This window comes from Bubalus bubalis, chromosome 15 (assembly GCF_019923935.1).
Source record: "Bubalus bubalis isolate 160015118507 breed Murrah chromosome 15, NDDB_SH_1, whole genome shotgun sequence".
Classification (NCBI taxonomy): Eukaryota; Metazoa; Chordata; class Mammalia; order Artiodactyla; family Bovidae; genus Bubalus; species Bubalus bubalis.
Window position 1 is genome coordinate 18,481,765 of NC_059171.1, and position 18,696 is coordinate 18,500,460.

Genomic DNA, 18,696 nt, shown 5'->3' on the forward strand with positions numbered 1-18,696 from the left:
AGTCGGCTCTTCCCATCAGGTGGCCACAGTACTGGAGCTTCAGCCTCAGCATCAGTCCTTCCAATGAATATTCAAGGTTGATTTCGTTTAGGATTGACTGGTTTAATCTCCTTGCAGTCCAAGGGACTCTCAAGAGTCTTCTCCAGCACCACAAATCAAAAGCATCAATTCTTCGGTGCACAGCCTTCTTTATGGTCCAACTCTCACACCTGTACATGACTACTGGAAAAACCATAGCTTTGACTACGCAGACCTTTGTTGGCAAAGTGATGTCTCTGCTTTTTAGTCTGCCTGCAATGCAGGAGACTTGGGTTTGATCCCTACCTTGGGTTGGAAAGATCCCCTGGAGGAGGGCATGGCAACCAACTCCAGTATTCTTGCCTGGAGAATCCCACAGACAGAGGAGCCTGGTAGGCTACAGTCCATAGGGTCACAAAGAGTCAGAATGAAGCAACTTAGCATACACACATCATTTCAGGCTATTTCAGTACCATGAAGAATACTTAAAGTAGGAAGTTTAAAAGTAGAACCTTCTGAATTTTACTTCCAAGGCTCAAAAATAATTAACAGAAGTTCAAAACAGTACTTTTTAGATAGAGCTGGACTCACAAGATATAATTTTAGTTTATATTTAAATTTGTGAAGCAGACACATTTTATGGTATTCCCAAGTCGAATTTAACTAAAATTTTTTAATTTTGTGATTTCAACACCAAGTTATCAATTACTTCATTATTAAAAATCTTTCATTGCAGTAAAGGGGAGGTTAATTTCAAATGTGTGAATTAGAGAATGCTACTTTAAGAAAGGCCAGTACATTGTGCTTAAGCTCATATATTGATATTAATTAAAAGTGGGCTAATCGAGTACTACTTAGGTGATATTCTTAGGGAACAAATAATTTATGTTTATAAATATTTATTATGATTATTATTTATAATGGAAAGGGCAAAATTATTTGTATGTTTGCTATTACTTTGCAAACAACTGCTTAGCAACATGTGTAACATTTATCAAGTTATTATACACCAGGCACTGTTTAAGTATATTTCTAGTAATAACTGAGTCCTCATGAAAAAGACCTATACTGTGAGTACTATTGATATCATTATTCTCACTTTTATAGGTGAAAAAACTATGTCCCTAAGTTTGTTTTCATAAGATTCTTTTTAATATAATGAATTAGTTTTTAGCAAATCTTTTCATCAAAGGTTATATAAAGGGAAACATTAGTCTAGCCTACACACTTTGAATTAAATCTTAGAATCATTTCACTAAAAGTAAACTTTATTTAAACTGTGGCAAAACAATAAACATCTGGAAATGTTTCTTACTTTATAAGAAGTGTCAATCTAGCACATATCATTCTGATAAACTCTCTGCAATCATCTCACACAAATTAGACTTTTTTAAGAGTAAGAAAAATAAAAATAAAATATTTGGAAGTTTTTTCCACTTACAGGAAGTGACCATGTTCCTGGACTCAATATTCTCAAGCATTTCTTACTTGTTGGGATAGTGAGAAAATACTTGCCTAAAATTTTATTTCTCCATCAGGAAATCACAACAAACCAAACAAGAATTTCTAAAATATATATCCTGAAGTATTTATATTACTTAACCATTATTTTAAAATTATTAAAATTAAGTGGGACTTCCCTGGCATCTCAGTGGTTAAGATTCTGTGCTTCCAATGCAGAGGACACGGGTTTAATCCCTGGCTCCAGAACTGAGAGCTCACATGCTGCCTGGTGCAGCCAAAAAAAATTTTTTTTAGTTATAATTCAAATTTCAGAAAAATATTGGCTTAAGATAGATAAAAATTAATTTTTTACAAAGATAATATTATCTTAGATATTTTATTCTGATGCCTTTTAGTATTTTCTATAAATTTTTACTGTGTTCACCATGTTAAAAATTCTTAGCAAGGGACTTCTTCCCACTGAAATTTCCAATTTTTAATCTGTAATAATAAAATAAAGACATCAAATTAGTACTGGGAAGTCAATGTGAAGTATATTACTTTTGCAATAAAGTTATTTGATTTTTTTCAAACAGTTTTTCCTAACTACCTCAGTATTTTACTTATGTGACCTAATGGTGCCACCTTGTGGCCCACCTGGACTTCAAGAGCAATGTGAGCATCTAGCATTGGAGAAGGAAATGGCAACCTACTCCAGTGTTCTTGCCCGGAGAATCCCAGGGACGGAGGAGCCTGGTGGGCTGCCGTCTATGGGGTCGCAGAGAGTCGGACACGACTGAAGCGACTTAGCAGCAGCAGCAGCAGCAGTACTGGTAGACAGCCAGAACGAGGGCCTCTGAAGTTTTCCTTTGTCACATGTCAGTCACTTATTGTCATTCTTACTAATTTTGAAATTATTCAGAATTGGTCTGAACTTCAATTTTCCTTAGAAAAGAAAAGCTTACCTAATATAATGTGTGTCAATTATACCTCAAAGAAGAAAGAAAAGAAAGAAAGGGAAGGAAGAAAAGAAAGGAAAGGGAGGAGGGAGGAAGGAAGGGGAAATCCCTGGCGGTCCAGTGGTTCGGTCTTGGTGTTTTCACTGCCAAGGGCCTGGGTTCAGTCCCTGGTCTGGTGGAGGAACTAAAATCCCATAAACCAGGCAAAGCAGCCAGGGTAGGAGAGGGGAGAAGAGCTTACTAGGCAAATAAATAGCATAAATATGATTCCAGGCCTTTTAAAAAATCTAAACCTCATTAAGCCCACCTTTGATATCAGACTTCATATACACAGAATTGTTAAAGTGCTACAAAAATGACCTTCTCACTTACTCATTTATTCAGTGTTATTTTAAAATATAGGAATTACAACCTTTTATAAATTATTCCTTATTTTCTAAATGGGACACAAATTTTAACCAGACTTCACTTCAAATCATCTGAAAGCAAAAGACTGTTCTTAGGAGTATTTCTATGAAATTTTTACAGCTGAAGGGTGATCTAGGATCACCTAACAGATTATCTAACCCAAGCTCCCAGGTTTATAGACGATACTGAGAACCAGAGAGGCTGTAACTTTTCATGTCAACCCTCACCTCTAGGGTTCTAGCCTTATTCATGATCTATGGTAGAAATACAAGGTACATCATCTTCAACATAACAGGTTTTCACAATTCTATAACCTGCTCCCATTCATGCTCTGAATTATGTGCTAGATGGAAGCTAGTGTGTGTGGCATCCTTAATATAAAACACCCATTCTAGTGACAAAGGGTGGAATAGGACACTCCCTAGTCTACACAACTCGAGAGGACTGGTCAGCACCACAGTGGACCCTGCTCACAAGTAACTGTCAATGAGGGACCATTAGGGAAGCAATTCAGCCAAGGGTCAATGGTGTGGTGGTCGTCAGGTAGAGTGAGTACGAGGCAGATTCAAGCCTTCTCCTGGAGACCCTCCAGCTCATCCAGGCTTGGGCCTGCAGGTGAGCTGGAGGGCCCAGGGAACAGACCAGGAACTACATTCTGAGGGCTCCAGAGCCGTCAGTAAGGCCCCCCACTAGCCATGGCCCAGGCCTCGAGCAGCAGTGAACCTCTCCCCCATCCCTACTCTGTGACCTGATAGCAGTGCCGTCTGCCTGACCTGTGAGGCCTGGTCTCCTCGTTTGGGCGACCTGAGGAGACTGAGGACCAGTTGGGTTGGATGCCTGGCTCCCTCAGGGATGAGCTGGGAAGAGTGTGGGAACCTGGCCCTGAAGGAGCTGCCAACTGAGATCCGCCTCCTCTTAGCCAGGACTGGGACCTTGGAGGGTGAGTTGTGCTTTGGGATCTTGCCCTTTTGGGTCAGGACAGAGACTAACATTCATCTAGTAGAGATTTACAGGATCATCATTACCTGACTATTACCAGACCTTAAGAAGCAAGGAGCTGACACTGAGAAGTATGCAACAACTCACCACACCCATCCGTCACCTTTTGCTTTTAAAGGGGCTTGCTGAAAGCTTTCGGTAACTTTGGAGTTCTTAGGGCATGAGCCACCCATCTCCTTGTACGAACCTGTAACAAACCTTTCTCTGTTCCAAACTCTGTTTTAGTACTGACTGGCCTCACTGTGCGTTAGGCACACAGACTTGTGCTTTGGTAACAGTGAGGCCACGTGAACCACTCCAGTCTAAATCACACTTAGAGCTCCAGGATGTTTACACTTATGGCCCAGGTAGACCCTTAAAATTCAGGAACTCCTCATATATCATTATTAGACCTACCTCCTACCCTACTTGTTCCAACCTTTAGGGACCTTGGTAAATAAGCATATGCCATGAAGAAAATGACTGACAACAGGCTGAAGGGGCTAACTTAGCCAAATCTTTAAAAATGGCATGTTTGGACTTCCTTGGGGTCTAGTGGCTAAGATTCCACCCTTGGAATGAAGGGGCCGTGGGTGTGATCCCTAGTGGGGGAACTAAGATCCTACATACTGCAGAGTACAACCAATAAATCAATAAATATTAAAAAAATAAAAGTGGCATGCTTATACATAGAAACCACATGGGGTAACAGGTATTTCTGCCCAATGGAAACAGTTAAGGGTGACATCTTTGGTAGGAAGAAAGTGCAGTTTTAGTAAGAGAGTTGAGTGTGTAAGGCTTTAAAGGGAGCCTTTGGTTCCTTCCCTGCTGTCTCTCCTTTGGACTGTGGGTAACCTATTTTGGGGAAGCATCTTTGATACCCAAAGAAAGTAGTGAATTACATGCTTAGAAATGGCTCTAGGTTCAAGAAAGAGAATTTTGCCCACTTTTTTTTTTTTTTTAACCCCACTTAGGAGGATAAAAATAAGTATAGGATTTCAAGCAGAAGTTTTATTTTTCAGCTGGAGCTTTCTTTGTGCTGCCACTTAGGAACCTAAGATGTGGGGCAAGAAGTAGGAAATGCCAGTACTATAAAGCAGGATAGAGTAAGCAGTCCTGGTAGCTTCTTTAGTGGGACAGTAATTCCAAATGGACAATGAATCATAGCAATCCCCTTACTGCCTGAGACCTGGCCCCCATGTAGCCTCTCCTAGTAAAATGGCAGATCTGTGAGTTGGCTCAGTTTACATCTGTGTACTCAGAGTCTATGGTATCTTTCAGAAACAGGAATAGAGGCTGGCAAAACTCTGTATCACTTTCCTGTGGAACTATTTTTATAGACTGCCCAAAGACCTACCAGGCCATTGTGACCAACAGGGGAAAGAGTGGTCAGTGACTAAGGTCTCAAGACCATTCCATTTCATGATTGTTGTCTATAGATTTTATCTTTAAAAATTTTTTTTAAAGAATGGTTAACTAAATTATCAACATTTTATCAATCAGACCACTCTTTTTAAAAAAAATTCCATGCCTCTCTCTGCTGAAGTTCGTCCTTCAATTCTTTTAGTGAGGATCTGTAAGCAGTACAGTCTTTCAGTCTTCTGACAGTGGCTTTATTTTTACTTTATTCTTGAATAATAGTCCATGTGATTACAAGGCTGTAGCTGCCAGTTACTTTCCCTTAGCATTCTGAGGCTGCTAGAAGACATCTGCTTTATTCTAATTGTTGCATAAGTCTTTTTTTTCTTTGGTTTAAAAATTTTCACTTTATCCTTAATGTTAACAGTTTCGCTGGGATCTATTTAGGAGGATTTATATATCCTGCTTGGAATTCTGAGTTTTTATAATTTATAATCTAAGGACCGTAGCCTCTTGAATTCTGGGGAATTCTCACTTACCTCTTCCAGCTACTGCTTTTCAATCATATCTTCCTATTAGATATATGTTGGAAACTCAATTTATGCTTTTCTTTAAAAAAAAAAAACCAAAACTTTTCTACACTGTAGCTGCTAGGTACAGTTCTCAGCACTATCTTCTAATTGATTTATTATCGCTGGCTGGATTGAGTCTAAGTTTATCACACATCCAAAAAAAAAAAACACCCTCAACTACTGTACTTTTTCACTTCTAAGAGTTCTAATTTTGTCGTCATCTCCATCTGCTCTTGTTACTTTTTGTTTCATAATTTACCATTTTGAATAAATGCAAGTGCTTTCTCTACTTGAGCATAAGGACACTGAAAGTCTTTGTTGGAGCAACAAGTATATACTGTATGAAGAAGGAACTATAGCCATTATCTTGTAATGACCTATAATGGAATATAATTTGTAAAAATACTGAATTGCTATGCTGTACCCCTTAAAACATTTAAAGCAACCACACTTCAATAACAAAAGGGAAAAAAAACTTTGTTGGATAGTTTCCTAAAATTACTTACACTAGGACTGAGTTTGTGTTCCAATGCAACATTGCTGGATGGATTTTTCTTGACACTGGATCTTTTTCATTCATTTTGGAATCTCTGCTGTAAGCTTATTTTGGGAGAAGGGTTTGTTTTTGTTCTCCATTCCTCCTACCACATGCTTACTCCTCCACATGGTTGCCTCCGACTTGCCACCTGACAATGAGTTCAGAACCAGGTCTTATAAAAGCTGAAGATCTTATATACTGGCCAAAACTAACCGTGCTTTTCATTCCCTTGGAGGCCCAGTGCCACCGTAGTGGACACAACTGGCTGCCTACCATTCATGCCTTTTTCTGTCCTATGGTACCCAGCACTATCACTCCTGGCTGTCCCTAAGTATGTTTTGAGGAAATAAGCTCTGATTCCAAGCCATGTAACATGTAACATAGTACATTCTTCTAGCTGCAGTGGTTTATTGTTTTTTAATATTTTTATTGAAGTGCAATTGATTTATTAATACAATGTTATCTTAGTTTCTGCTGTACAGCAAAGTTAATCAGTTACACATATATCCACTCTTTTTTAGACTCTTTTCCCATATAGGTCATTACAGAGTATTAAGTAGAGTTCCCTGTCCTCTACAGTAGGTTCTTATGCAGTGGTTTTATTTAGAAGTAAGGCAATGGCACCCCACTCCAGTACTCTTGCTTGGAAAATCCCATGAACGGGGGAGCCTGGTAGGCTGCAGTCCATGGGGTCGCTAAGAGTCGGACACGACTGAGCGACTTCACTTTCACTTTTCACTTTCATGTGTTGGAGAAGGAAATGGCAACCCATTCCAGTGTTCTTGCCTGGAGAATCCCAGGGACAGGGGAGCCTGGTGGGCTGCCGTCTATGGGGTAACACAGAGTCGGACATGACTGAGGTGACTTAGCAGCAGCAGCAGACATACTTCAGTCCAATAAGACCCTTTACTTACTGTGATATATAGTCAGTTCAGTTCAGTCGCTCATTTGTGTGCGACTCTTTGCGACCCCATGAATCGTAGCACACCAGGCCTCCCTGTCCATCACCAACTCCCGAAGTTTACTCAAACTCATGTGCATCGAGTCAGTGATGCCATCCAGGCATCTTCTCCTCTGTTGTCCCCTTCTCTTCCCACCCCCAATCCCTCCCAGCATCAGGGTCTTTTCCAATGAGTCAACCCTTCGTATGAGGTGGCCAAAGTACTGGAGTTTCAGCTTTAGCATCAGTCCTTCCAATGAACACACAGGACTGATCTCCTTTAGAATGGACTGGTTGGATCTCCTTGCAGTCCAAGGGACTCTCAAGAGTCTTCTCCGAAACCACAGTTCCAAAGCATCAATTCTTCGGTGCTCAGCTTTCTTCACAGTCCAACTCTCACATCCATACATGACCACTGGAAAAACCATATAAAGTGATATATTCTTTTTTTCTGATAATAAGGTGTAAACAGAACATCTAAAATTGCTTTAGTCATTTTGACATGTATTTCAGAAGGGACAGAGGGAGAGAGAGAGAAACAGATAAAGAGAAAGGTAGGGGTGTTGGAGATGAGAAGCACACAGGGAAACAGAGCCAGACCTTGATTAAACCTCACATGAAGCTCATACTAACTATGAACTTTTCAAATACAGGCATCAATAAATTCCTTTTTATTGACAGTTTAAATTAGGTTTTCTGTTACAACCAAATATTTAAATGATACAGAACCTAAAGTCTTACTTCCTTGGTGGATCGGAGGAAAAAGAATCCACCTGCAATGCAGGAGACTGGGGTTCAATCCCTGGGTTGGGAAGATTCTTGGAGAAGGGAATGGCAACCCACTCCAGTATTCTTGCCTGGAGAATTCCATGGACAGAGGCTACAGTCCGGGGGATCACAAAGAGTCAGACACAACTGAGCGACTAACACTTCCTTTACACTTTCCTTGAATCTAAAGTAGTCATTACCACTTGATTCCTACTGCTGTGTGCTTCTGCCACTGCTTTCTAAGAAGGAAAATATACTGCTTGTGTTACATGTTTCAACAAAAGACAAAGATCAAATGAAGGGTGGGAGCAATGATATCAAACTCTCTTCAAGAAGCTGAATTAACTAAGGTCTAAGAAATCTCATTTGAAAATGGAATAAATAGCACAGCAGGCAGGAAGCAGACTGAAAGCTGGGTAAATTCTAGGCGCTTACCAAGGAGATAACTTGAAGTACAAGTTGAACAGATCATCTGAATAGATGAGATAAAAATAAGCTCACTGTGGGGAAAACACAGACAATACCAGTTTTTGTTCTATTTTTAAGAAAAACAACCAAGAGGCAAACACAGCCCCAAATGGGGAAGCGGCAGAAAGAGATTTAAATGAAAGAATCTGTGCCATCTGGCTTTTGGAAAAAGACATATTCGGGCTAAAAATGCCACCAAAGTTAGAATGCCTAAACCGTTCTGACAATGCCACACCCAGGACATTAAAAAAATTTTAACTTAGACTAAAGAAAAAAAGACACCATAACAGAAAATACAGGTTTCTTAGCTCGTTTTAATATACTTAGGTTAAAAAGTAAAACAGGGACTTCCCAAGTGGTCCAGAGGTTAGGACTCTGTGTTCCCAATGCAGGAGGTCTAGGTTTGATCCCTGCTTGGGGAGCTAGATCTTTTATGTCACAACTAAAGATCCTGCATGCCACAAGTAAGACTTTTTTTTTAAAGTAAAATACAACAGGAACTTCATGAAGAACCAATGTCGAAAAAATAGCTAAATAAACCATGTGTGTTCTTGCATTTGCTTCTATATGACTTGGCACCATCCCTAAATAACAATGTGCACATATCTTTTAATTGATTGTATTCAATTGGATAAATCTGTCAAAAGTACTACTACTTACTGGATAGTTCCATGAGTACACAGAAGCATCAGTATTTCTTTGGCATATGTGTGTTTATGGCCACGTGACCAAGAGCTGGGAACAAAAAAACCATCAAATTTTTTTTAATCAAATGGGGGTATGCCTATCTTTATTGAACATAGTTTAGTCTAGAATTGTTTTTTTTCTCTAATAATTACTGGCAAATCAAAAGTTAAATTATATAAGGTTTCTAAATACTGCAGTGAACAAAGAGGTCTAGAAAAACTGAACAGCACTAACAAGTTCTTCTTCAAGTTCTACACTTCTTTAAGTTCTAGAATTCTGGGTATATAAACAAAGGAAGTGAAATCTTATCTCCAAGAGACACCTGCATGTTCACTGCAGCATTATTCACAATAACCAAGGTATGGAAACAACCTAAGCGTCCACTGATGCTGAGGTTGAGTGAGTGGATGAGAGTGGATGAGAAAGATGAATATACATGACGAATATTATTCAGCCATAAAAAGGAGGAAATTCTGCCATTTGTGACAACACGAATGAACCTGGATGATACCACGCAAAGAGAAGTAAGTTAGACACAGAAAGACAAATACCGAATGATCTCACTTACATGTGATATGGAATCTAAAAAAGTCAAACTCACAGAACCAGAGAGCAGAAGGGTAGTTGCCAGGGGCTGAGGGACAGGGAAATGGGAAGGTGTTGGTCAAAGGGTACAAACTATCACTCATGACATGGAGCTAATGTTCAGCAGGCTGATTACAGGTAATAGTATGTGTTGTGTACTTGAAATTTGCTGAGCAGATCTTGTGTTCTCATTACATACGCACACAAAGGTAATTATGTGAGGTGATGGATGTATTAATTGTAACTTGCCTGGGGCAATCATTTCAAATTTATGAAAATATTAAATCATCACACTGTATGCCTTTTAAAAAATCAGACTGCATAAACATTTATGTACAATTTTTATTTGTCAATAATATTTCAATGAGGCTGGAAAGATCCCAAAAGATGACACTGTGAAAGTGCTGCACTCAATATGCCAGCAAATTTGGAAAACTCAGCAGTGGCCACAGGACTGGAAAAGGTCAGTTTTCATTCCAATCCCAAAGAAAGGAAATGCCAAAGAATGCTCAAAGTACCACACAATTGCACTCATCTCACACGCCAGTAAAATAATGCTCAAAATTCTCCAAGCCAGGCTTCAGCAATATGTGAACCGTGAACTTCCTGATGTTCAAGCTGGCTTTAGAGAAGGCAGAGGAACCAGAGATCAAATTGCCAACGTCCGCTGTATCATGGAAAAAGCAAGAGAGTTCCAGAAAAACATCTATTTCTGCTTTATTGACTATGCCAAAGCCTTTGACTGTGTGGATCACAATAAACTGTGGAAAATTCTGAAAGAGATGGGAATACCAGACCACCTGACCTGCCTCTTGAGAAACCTGTATGCAGGTCAGGAAGCAACAGTTAGAACTGGATATGGAACAACAGACTGGTTCCAAATAGGAAAAGGAGTACGTCAAGGCTGTATATTGTCACCCTGCTTATTTAACTTATATGTAGAGTACATCATGAGAAACGCTGGGCTGGATGAAGCACAAGCTGGAATCAAGATTGCCAGGAGAAGTATCAATATCCTCAGATACGCAGATGACACCACCCTTATGGCAGAAGGTGAAGAAGAACTAAAGAGCCTCTTGATGAAAGTGAAAGAGGAGAGTGAAAAAGTTGGTTTAAAGCTCAACATTCAGAAAACAAAGATCATGGCATCTGGGCCCATCACTTCATGGCAAATAGATGGGGAAACAGTGTCAGACTTCATTTTTGGGGCTCCAAAATCACTGCAGATGGTGACTGCAGCCATGAAATTAAAAGACGTTTACTCCTTGGAAGGAAAGTTATGACCAACCTAGACAGCATATTCAAAAGCAGAGACATTATTTTGCCAACAAAGGTCTGTCTAGTCAAGGCTATGGTTTTTCCAGTGGTCATGTATGGATGTGAGAGTTGGACCATAAAGAAAGCTGAGCACTGAAGAATTGATGCTTTTGAACTGTGTTGTTGGAGAAGACTCTTGAGAGTCCCTTGGACTAAAAGGAGATCCAACCAGTCCATCCTAAAGGAGATCAGTCCTGGGTGTTCTTTGGAAGGACTGATGTTGAAGCTGAAACTCCAATACTTTGGCCACCTGATGCAAAGAGCTGACTCATCTGAAAAGACCCTGATGCTGGGAAAGATTGAGGGCAGGAGGAGAAGGGGATGATAGAGGATGAGATGGTTGGATGGCATCATCAACTCGATGGGCATGGGTTTGGGTAGACTCCAGGAGTTGGTGATGGGCAGGGAGGCTTGGTGTGCTGCGGTTCGTGGGGCTGCAAAGAGTCGGACATGACTGAGTGACTGAACTGAACTGAAGCTGGAAAAAAGGAAAAAGGAACAAGCATCTACTTAATTTGGAAATTAGCTATTCCTTTGTCACTGATTTTATTTATATATTACATATACTTTATGCATAAGATGTAAGTTGATCATTCTTATGTCTGTATGCTGGTTTGGAAAATGGGATTTTATTACAAAGACATAAACCATAAATTTAAGTTCTAATAATACCGAAAATAATTTTAAATAGGTAAATCTTTTTCAAACACCACAATACAATCCTTTATAAAATATAATTCTCATTAATTTTCCTTGTAAGAAATCTAGAAAAAGTCTTTAGTAGAATGGTATGGAACAAATTTGGTATGATATTTCTATAGTGACAATCTCAAAAGTTCTTCCATTTTTAAAGGATGAATAGAGTTAATGAAAAACCCTGCAGCATAAGAGAAGAGGTTCATTAGTTCTACACAGAAAAATATACCACTGAAAATTATTTACAAGAAATGAAAAAAAAAAAGAAAAGAAAAAGTCTGGCTTAGGAATATACCAAAAAAAAAAAAATTAAGAACTCAGGTTATGGGGAAAAAAAAGTACCATATGGAAACTGGGATTATAAAAAAGACTATGAATTAGATAAAAACATTAAAGAAAATTTAAAATTCAAATTGTAAGCAGAGAAAGTGTTAGTCACTCAGTTGTGTATGACTCTCTGCAACCCCATGGACTGCAGTCTGCCAGGCTCCTCCATCCGTGGGATTCTCCAGGCAAGAATATAGGAGTGGGTTGCCATTCCCTTCTCCAGGGGAAACTTCCCAAGCCAGGGACTGAACCTTGGTCTCCCACATTGCAGGCAGATTCTTTACTGTTTGAGCCACCAGGGATGTCCCTGTAAGCAGTAAAGAACATAACAAATATTACAAAAAATCAAATCGGTGATGGAAAGGCCTAACTTAAGAAACTCTGCAAAAGAAAAGTTAACAAGGACGTGTGAAATGATTATGACAACTAGAGAACAGAGCCAACCCATGAAAAACTGCCAGAGGGGGAAAAATGAGAAAACAACAAAAGACAAACTTAAGAAAGTACCTCCCTCAAATTAAAAAGATTTCCATCTGTAGACTGAAGGAAACATCATCTTCCAGATAAAACTAATGGATTAAAACAATCACTAGATATAATCCTAAACTTCAAAAAAATTTATTTAAGCACCTTTAACCTTTACAATGCAACTGTGAGCTGAACTTGTTATGGAAAAGGCACAAAACAAGACCATGGAAAGAGTTTATATCCACAGTAAAGATAGTATAAATCTAGTATACACTATATACCTTGTAGATTATTTTATATTTGGGCATTAATTTACTGAGGGCAGAAACAAGGACCTAAACTCATGTTGAGATAAAAAGACAACATATTTCAAAATAAATCCTGGTTTTCAACTTTCTTGAGTATGTATTTTGTTTTAAATGCACAGTTTGTAACATCTCTAAGTTAATTTTAATCTGAGGTAAGAACAAAAATAAGTGACAAAGGAACATCTTCCACCAAAGGGCTTTTATGAGCCCTGAAATGAATTATGTAAAAAAGGACAAGCTTTTCTGTGTATGGGTTTTGGAGGTTAATAACACATTATCATTTTCAGTATAGTAGTACGGTTATTTTACTTCCACCAATCATTGATAAAGTGATCCAAGTCTGACTGCTAAATAGGTGGAGCTAGAAATAAAATTATTTACTGTGAGGACGACTGCACTGCTTTCAAATAAGAGTTTACAGCTAACCTCCTCTAAAAAGCTGTCCATACTTGCTGACTCCAATCCCTTTCCCTTGATTCTCTCTTCAAACCACACCAATCAGATTTTCTTCCCACTCTTCTTAGAGTGCTCTTGCATCAACACCAGTGACCGCCACATTGCTAAGTACAACATTCATTTCAAAGTCCTCATCTTACGATGTGTCGAATCAAAGACTTCTCCTTCTCAGTCTCCTCTGTGGTTCCAACCTCTGAACATGGAAAGAAAATCCCAGAGCTCAATCCTTACTTCTTTAGACCAGATCTCATATAATCTCAAGGCCTGAAATACTACCTATTTGCTAATGATTCCTAAGTTTCTATTTTGAGTTGAGACCTTTCCACTCAACTCCAGTCTGATATAACATCACCTCAACAGGCATCTCAAACCTGACTCGTCTAAAGCTGAACTCTTGATTGCTGCTCCACCAACCTCCCCATCTTTCTCATCCTCAAGTCTTCCCCATGTCAGTAAGGGCAACTCTATCCCTCCACTAGCTTAGGCCAAAGGCCTCGCATCATCCTTCCTTCTTTTACTCTCATACTCCACACCCAATCCATTAGCAAATCCTGTCAGCCATACCTAGAAAACAGCAGCTTCTTACTACACTATTGCTACCACTTGGTCTAAACTCCATCTCTCATTCGGATACTGACCCAACCTAACTGGGCTCCCTGCTTCCATCCTTGCTCCTACTGTCCATTCTGAACACAGGAGTAAGAGTGATCTTTTACACCTGTTAAGTCAGGTCCCCCCACTCCCCTCTCAACCACCTCCCTCCTCACTCAGGGGAAACGCCATGGTCTTCACCAGGACAGATGAGCTCTGGAGCTTACCTCACTCTTCCTGCCTCTGCTCAAACCCACTGGCCTCCTTGCTGGCCAACAAGCCTAGCGGCCTCTGGGCCTGGGCCCTTGCCTAGTGCACCCGACCCCTACACAGCTGCAGGGTTGTCTCTGACCCCTTCAGGTTGTACTCAGGAGCCTTCTCTATGAAGCTGTTCCTTATTTCAAAACTGCTTCTGCTCCTTCCCTGGATCTCCCTATCCCCCTTCACTGCTTCATTTTTCTTCTAAGCACCTGACTGGATAGATTTTAATTTTTAATTTTTAAATTTTAAAAAAGTATTTTATTTATCATCCCCATCCCCACCTTTGTCCAGTGGAATGTTAGCTCCAGGAGGACAAAAATTCTGTTTTGTTTTGTTCCTCTTGCATCTCCAGGGATGAGAACCATGCTTGGCTCTGGGAGGCACTCTGTATACATTTGCTACAGGAGTGCTGAATATGCAAACTCTTAAATCCTGATAAGGCTAAGGGATTTAGCACACTATAGTATCCAACTTCTCTCCACAATGGGAAATACCACTTTACAGGAACTGGAAATGCCTTTCTCTTCTATATAGTAAGTAATACAATTTGCTTTAAATAGCACGCCCCAAATTTCTTAATTCCTCTTTTCTACAGTCTTTCAAATGTCTTTCCTACATCCTCTAAAATATTAACTTGCGTGCTAAGTTGCTTCAGTCATGTCTGACTCTTTGCAACCCTATGGGCCCTATGGAACCTGCCACGCTCCTTTGTCCATGGGATTCTTCCGGCAAAATTACTGGAGTGCGTTGCCATGGCCTACTCCAGAGGATCTTCCCGACCCAGGGATTGAACTCGCGTCTCTTAAGTCTCCTGCACTGGCAGGTGGGTTCTTCATCACATGGACAAATCTTTCATTCCCCTTTAGCATTACTGTCATAATACTGCAAAGCCAAAGTGAATTCACTAAAAATGCTATCAAAATGCAAATAATGATGAAAAGTAATGAAGCTCATTAACAACCAAATAAGCCCAACCGTACTTCAAATCAAACTGTATCAGACTGTGAGGGCCCTAGTCCATGCTTAACTTTATTATCACTATACTCCTTAATAAGCAAACATTTTTCTAATTAAATTCCCTTTTAAGCTAAAAAGCAGTTGATACAGGATACTTGCATTTAACCATAAGAATTAAACCTCAGGGAAATCAGTTCAAGCTATTAGGCTGGTGTGAAAGTAATTGCAATTTTACACTGTTGAAATTGGCCATATGACACTGGAATACATTCTTAAATAAATGTGGTTATGTTATACATCATTTTAACGTGCATTTATTGCTTTATGTTTTTTGCTAATGACTTATTACTTGTTTATATTTATTTTAGACTATGGAAATGACGTTAGACAAAATGCAAATTTGAGCGATTTTTTTTTTTATTCAAGTTCAAAATGGGTTGTAAAGAAGCAGGGAGACAACTCGCAACATCAACAAGGCATTTAGACCTGGAACTTCTAACTACGAACGTGCAGTGGTTGTTCAAGAAGTTCTGCAAAGGAGATGAGAGCCTTGAAGATGAGGAGCATACTGGTTGGCCATCGGAAGTGGGCAAAGACCAACTGAGAGTCATTATCAAAGCTGATCTTACAACCACACGAGAAGTTGTCAAAGGACTCAACGTTGACCGTTTTACAGTTGTGTGGCATTTGATGCAAATTGGAAAGGTAAAAAAGCTCAGTTAGTGGGTGCCTCACAAGCTGACCACAAATCAAAAAAATCATTGTTCTGAAGTGTCATTTGCCCTTATTCAACAACAATGAACTATTTCTCCATTGGACTGTGACATGCAAGGAAAAGTCGACTGTATACGACAACCAGTGACAACCAGCTCTGTGGATGGACTGAGAAGAAGCTCCAAAGCACTTCCCAAAACCAAACTTGCACCAAAAAAAGGTCATGGTCACTGTCTGGTGTTCTGCTGCAGGTCTGATTCATTACAGCTTTCTGAATCCCGGTGAAACCATTACATTTCAGAAGTATGCTCAACAAATTGATGAGATGCACGGAAACCTGCAACACCTGCGGCTCGCACTGGTCAACAGAAAGGGCCCCATTCTCCATGACAACACCCCACCACACGCCACACAACCAACACTTCAAAAGTTGAATGAAATGGGCTAAGTTTTGCCTCATCTGCCATATTCACCTGACCTCTCACCAACTGACTACCCCTTCTTTAAGCATCTTGACGACTTGTTGCAGGCAAAACGCTTCCACAACCAGCAGGAGGTAGAAAATGCTTCCCAAGAGTTCGAGGAATCCCCAAGTAGGTTATTTTTACACTATAGGAATAAACCAACTTATTTCTCATTGACAAAAACATGCTGATTGTAATGGTTTCTATTTTGATTAATAACGATGTGTTGGCACCTAGTTACAATGATTGAAAATTCACGGTCCAAAATCGCAATTCCTTTTGTACCAACCTAATACGAGTCAAATTGATAAGTAAACAAAAGTCTTATGGAATAGGTTTGTATAGGTAACAAGCAGGAACACTGGAGTAAGGAGATGAGGTTCAAATCCTTTACTAACTGTTTGACCTTGGACAAGTTAATTTAGACTCTGTGCCTCGGTTTCCTTATCTGTAAAATGGAAATGGTACCCCCTGCTGTTGCTACAAGGATTAAATACAGACACAATACGATTTAAAGCATCCAGCACAATGACAATATAGTAAGCACTGAAGACTGACTGCTCTTACTGTAATTCCCGCCCCACTAGCAGAGCTCTTTAAGCTCCTAGGTACCATTCTTTAGAATGAGAAGTGATACTATTAAATGATGTATTTTTTTCCCCCTTCGTTATATTAGGTAGCCAATTCTAAACACCGTGGGCCGTTTTGAAGAATAAATGTCATTTTCTAGAGGCAGAGCCCTGTACTGCAAGATGATCTGCCTCCTGCATTGCACATTTAATAAGGAGCAGTCCTGTCTTTGAACCCAGGTACCCGGGGCCATGTAATATCGGGACAGTTCGCTCACATCTCAGCAGCTTCTCTTCACGCCTGGGTTCCGAGTAACTGGCCGCATACTGTCCGTGTTGAAAAGGTCCAGTGCACCTTTTCTGGCGGAGTGACGAGACGCCGGCCGGGGTGGCTCCGGCTCGGACCGTCGACCTCGCGAGGCCCCACCAGGCCGCCCGCCCCGGCCACACCCGCCGCGTGGCCGTTACCCTCAAACCAGCCCCCAGAGCCCGCGCCGGCCCTCCCAGCTCCCCCGGGCAGCACAGACCCGAGGCCGGTCACCACGGGTCTGGTTCCCCGCGGGCGGCCTCGCCTCTCAGGTCCCTAGACCAGGCCCCAAGCTGGGCCCTCCGGTTTTCGGGGCCACCGAGGGGAGGTGTCGGTGGCTTTCATCCCGGGGCTGCCCGCGGGCCGAGGCCCAAGTACCTTCCAGTCAGTCGAGGAATGGCGGCAGCGGAACCACCTTCCTCCCGGCGACCGCGGCAGAGGCGACGGCTGCGGACCGAGAGGAGGGGACGGGCTGGCCACTAAGACGAGCGGGCCCTAGCTGGCCAGAGAGGCCTCACTGCGCCGCGGCTGGTGCGCCCCCTGGAGGCTGGAAGTCGCACTAGCGGCTCGACCAGCTCTCAATCACTACGCAAAGTAAGAAAACTGCTGCGGGGGAGAAGAGAAGACAACTGAGAAAGGTTCCATAGATCTGAGTCAAGGAGCATTTTGCACTTTTCAAGGCCTTTTCTAAACAAACATCCCACCCCTCTGCTAAATGAAGGCTTCACAGGCCAGGACAGTCTTACCAAGAGCTATGTTGTTTTTCAGTCTCTAAGTTGAGTCGGACTCTTTGTGACCCCATGCGCTGCAGAAGGCCAAGCTCCTTTGCTGCTGCTACTGCTGCTGCTAAGTCGCTTCAGTCGTGTCCGACTCTGTGCGACCCCATGGACTGTAGCCCACCAGGCTCCCCCGTCCCTGAGATTCTCCAGGCAAGAACACTGGAGTGGGTTGCCATTTCCTTCTCCAATGCATGAAAGTGGAAAGTGAAAGTGAAGACGCTCAGTCGTGTCCGACTCTGCGACCCCATGGACTGCAGCCTACCAGGCTCCTCCATCCATGGGATTTTCCTGGCAACAGTACTGGAGTGGGGTGCCATCTCTGTCCTCCAATATCTTCCACTTCCTCCACTATAGAGTTTGCTCAAATTCATGTCTTTCGAGTTGGTGATGCTGTCTAACCATCTCATCCTCTGCTGCCCCCTTCTCCTCCCTGCTTCAATCTTTCCCAGCATCAGGGTCTTTTCCAATGAATCCAATGAATTCCAGTCAATTCCAGTTGAATCAGGTGGCCAGAGTATTAGAGCTTCAGCTTCAGCATCAGTTCTTCTGAAGAATATTTGGGGTTGATTTCCTATAGGATGCACCGGTTTGATCTCCTTGCAGTCCAAGGGACTCTCAAGACTCTTCTCCAGCACCACAACTTGAAAGCATTGATTCCTCGGTGCTCACCCCACTCCGGTACTCTTGCCTGGAAAATCACATGGCCTGAGGAGCCTGGTAGGCTGCAGTCAATGGGGCCGTGAAGAGTTGGACACGACT

At 41.2% G+C, this 18,696-nt stretch overlaps 1 protein-coding gene across 2 annotated transcripts in view; it reads right to left on the reverse strand.

The window, feature by feature from the left end:
• Positions 1-17,685, reverse strand: part of ANKRD46 (ankyrin repeat domain 46) — a 41,378-nt gene extending 23,693 nt beyond the window's left edge. Inside the window, exon 1 of one of the 2 annotated variants that reach the window (XM_006055232.4) lies at positions 17,537-17,685. The gene's annotated coding sequence lies outside the window, so the exon portion shown is untranslated. Of the gene's footprint in view, positions 1-17,129; positions 17,487-17,536 lie in introns of those variants that run through there. The other variant, XM_044928573.2, reaches the window with a different exon arrangement.
• Between the last annotated feature and the right edge of the window lie 1,011 nt (positions 17,686-18,696).